We start from the raw sequence: 4277 nt of genomic DNA, 5'->3' as shown, positions 1-4277 counted from the left end.
GAAATGGAAGAGTTGGCGCCGGAGTTGATCTGCAAGTTAGAGAAGATCTTTCCACCGGGCTTCTTTAATCCAATGCAACATTTGATTTTGCATCTCCCGACCGAGGCAAGATTGGGGGGGCCCGTGCAAAATCGTTGGTGCTACCCAACTGAGAGGATGCAGAAGACGCTTCGACAAAAATGTAAAAATAAACGTAGAATTGAAGCATCGATGGCTGAGGCATTCATCACTGAGGAGGCGGCAAACTTCGTGACAGCACACTACGAAGCCAAAAATCGTCATTTGCATAATCCGAAGCCTCGGTACAATGCTGACGACCCTAAAAAGGGTGGATCCAACCTCAGCCTATTCAAAGGGAATCTCGCACCAGCCAGTGTTTCAAATCCAGTATCTTTGGATAACGAACAATGGCGGACCATTTCGTTGTATATCTTCAACAACCTGATAGAAGTGCGGCCGTACATGGAGTAAGTTCTCAGTACATAGTTTCGCAACTTCTATTTCCTTTGAACTGCTCTTATTCCTGGATATTTCATACAGTCGATACGTCGCCTTATTCTCGTATGGAGCGGTGATCCACAGGATTCTGTCGAAGAGTATGAGCTTCTCGCAAAGCAAGGAGGCGGCTATCCCGGTTTCATCTCTTGGTTCAAACAAACGGTAATTTCTATTAGACTTGTAGGCTAATTTGTAGGCGGCTATCCCGGTTTCATTCGCTGATTTGTGCGTAATGCAACAATCCTTTCATATTAAACTTGTAGGCTAATTCAGAGTCTATGGACGCCGAATTGAGACAAGTCGCTAATGGTTTTGACTATAAGGTCCGTTCATTTGACAAATACGACATCAACGGGTATCGCTTTCGTACCTATGGCAAAGAGCTATCTATGGCCGACCGAAAGTCTACAAATTGTTGTGTATCTGCTATCGGCGAAGGAGGTACCGAGTATTATGGGAGAGTTGAAGCAATTTATGAACTTCTATTCTATGGTGAAAACCCACCGAATGTCGTAGTCTTCAAATGTTATTGGTTTCAGCCGAAGGAGACTAGAAGGACTCATGAACATATAGGGCTAGTTGAAATCAACCAAAGCACCCATTTAGATGTTCCTGATGTCTATATTACGGCTCAACAGGCGACCCAAGTATTCTATCTACCGTGGGCCTGCCAAACTAATCCAAATCTGAAAGGTTGGGATGTCGTTTATGAAGTGCCGCCACGTGCTAGACTATCTCCCCCAAAGGAAGAGGATTATGAACCTCACATTAACCCAGACACATATGAAGGAGAATTCTTCCAAGAGACACGTCTTTCCAAAAAGCGTTTCAAGAACCGCTATACTTCACCCCAAAACATTGAAGTATACAGTGACAGTGAATCCGACATCACCCCAGAGGAGGAACAAGAAGAGCCGGAACAAGAAGAGGTTACTGCTGCGGATGACCTGTCATTGCTTCACCGATTACGTCAAGGTGGCCTTGCACATGTTATGCCACTGAACCCTATGAGCCCGTCATTGATTATAGTGATGATGATGATTATGCATTTATTGATGATACTGATCGAGATTATTAGTAGTGTCAGGTATTAAATTTTTTAATGTTGTACTTGATGATGATACACTTAAGTGATACACATATTATTATTCATGTCGGTCTTTTCTTTATGTTGTACTAATTTCGTTTACTGTTTGTCATGGCAGGTGTTGAAAGATGGTGGGCACTGGTCGGGAGCGCGCCAAGGCCCCTTCTTCGTCGGCGCGTGGTCTGAGGTCTTCGATTCCAGACGTACCTCTCCGCCGAGCGTTGCTGGACAGTATGTCCACACCGCCGGGCCCTTCTTCGTCGACCGCGGTGCCCAGCAGGGGACGAGGTAGGAAGAGAGGAGGTGGGGCACGTGGTCGCGGGAGAGGAGGTAGGGTGACTGCTAGGGCACCTTCCTCGCCGCCACCCCCAGCTGTTTCACCCGAGCACGTGACTGCTAGGGTGGACTCGTCCGAGGAGGAGGCTACATGGACTCCTCGGTCCACGAGCCTCCGGTCCACGGGTCTTGGGCCCACGAGCCTCGGGTCGACTGGCCTTCGGCCCACGAGAGTTCGGCCCACGAGACCCCGGAGGAGCACACGTCCGGATGGGGTACCTGGCCGGATCAGCCCGAGGAGCCGAGTGGCCATGCTGGTGATGGCGGGGAGCCGACTGATCTTGAGGAGGAGGGTGGCACCGTGTACCAGCGTGGTGCTACACGGCTCCCGTCCGTGCCGGCGACCCGCGAGCAGAGGTGGTTGATCTTCCCTGATGGGGAGAGGTACGTAAGTGCATTTAATATTTTTGTACCTTCTGCATTCACGTTTCTTCAAATAACTAATGCGTTGGCCTTGTCATGCTGCAGGGGTTGGGACCACCATCATAGTGTCCGCCGGCCCAACTCCGTCCTTGGAGTTCTTTGCCGGCAAAACTTCCCGGGTTTGTCACGTTGCCTGGTGAGGGTCGGCTTCCAGAGCTTGGGTTGAGCTGGGAGCACTACGTGGCTGCCCCGGCCCCGCCGGATGTCATTATCGACGGTGTCTTGTGCGACACAAGGGCAGACATGGTGATCAGGACGTTCTGGGTAATTTCTCCTTTACACATTTCAAAATCTTCAACTAGCTAGTTATTAATTGTACTAATCAATATTGTCTCATTTGATTGCAGACATTCTACAGGTGTGAGGAGGGATACGAGGAGGACAGCGCAAATGTTATCCAGAACGTCTGCAAGCGCCTACTCCAGAACTTACGGCACGAGGCTCGGGTGCAGGCTGTTCGAGACTACTACGCCTTGCGTGGTATCAAGAAGACCAAGCCGGCGTGCCGCGATAAGTTCCTGAGTAAGGAGCAGTACATGAAGGTAATTCTTAAGGCCTTCTACTTAAGTTCCTTCATTTAGTAATTCTTAGCCGTAGCGCTCAAGTTTCTATTTGCTAACTTATAGGCGCCTCCGAGATGGTGTGCGGATCGGATGGATTGTTGGGAGGTGTTGGTCGATGAGTGGTGCTCACAAGAATGGCTAGCCCTCCACAACCAGGCCAAGGACAAACGTGCCCAAATGGAAGGTGTGCCACACCATCAAGGCAACTCCAACTTATATCAGTTCGGGCGCAACTGGGTATGTGGTTTGCTTCATGATTCATGCAATTCATTCATCATGCTAGCTTGAGCCCTTTAATTACTAATTTTCATTGTTTCTCTCTTTCAGGCACGCCACAATAAGGCGGATAAGGTGCCAGAGGTGTACGACCTGTATGCCATGGCCCACACTGGCTCTTTCAAGAAAGTCAAGGCTTTCTCTCACTCTGACCTCGATGATGCAAACAACTTCACCAACATCTCCTCCCACAACAAGCTCGTGAGATATAGAGATGAGGGGAAGGCGAGGAAAGGGGAGGACTTTAACCCGAGCCAGGGTCCCATTGATCCAGAGCTGGTGATGATATCTGGTGGCGGGAGGTCCCATGGCTCCATAGCCATTGGAGATGGACTTATCCGTTGTCCTAGCACTCTCCCGCAGATCAAGGCGCGCCAGTCGAGCTCCGCTCCTGAGATAAGGCCTCGTGAACGGCCAGTGCAACTCGCCATCAAGGTTAGTGATACGTACTCAGTTATCTTTCTCCATTACATTGTGTGCGCTTCCATCAATGATTACAAATGGTCATGTGAGTGGTGTTGCAGGCTGCTATACAGACTGAGAGAGATAGAACGGAGAAACTTCTGGCGGAGGCGGCGGAGAGGCAGCGGGAGATGGAGGAGAGGACGAGAAAGATGATGGAGGAGGAGAGGGCACGGAATGACATGCAGGCAAGGGCCATGTACGAGCTCCTTGTGGTAAGTTTCTTCTGCAGATTACTTGCTAGTCTTAACATTTGAGTCTCATTACTAACTAGTATGACTCTGTTCTGAAAACCAAATGTGCAGTCTGTGTGTGAGAAGTCCGGTCAGCCCGCTCCGCCGATGCCAGTGATTACTCCTGGGAGCACGGTGAGTTTAGTTTGAATGGACATTACTTGGTAGTCTTAACATTTGAGTGTCGTAATGCTAACGAGACATTGGAAATGATCTTTGGTGCAGCTTAACTCCAGAAACGCATCGCACGATCCTTCTCCAGGTAGCGGCACTAGCCACCCCGCTCCTACACCTCCCTGATCACGGTAAGTTTCTCTAGTGTTTTGCTTAACAAATGCATAAAGACCTAGACTTAGCTTTATTTCCTCCTATATGCTTACCATAATGACCTAGAGTTAG

The sequence above is a fragment of the Triticum aestivum genome, chromosome 7D (genome assembly GCF_018294505.1).
Source record: "Triticum aestivum cultivar Chinese Spring chromosome 7D, IWGSC CS RefSeq v2.1, whole genome shotgun sequence".
In the NCBI taxonomy this organism is placed as follows: domain Eukaryota; kingdom Viridiplantae; phylum Streptophyta; class Magnoliopsida; order Poales; family Poaceae; genus Triticum; species Triticum aestivum.
This window is presented reverse-complemented; position numbering follows the sequence as displayed.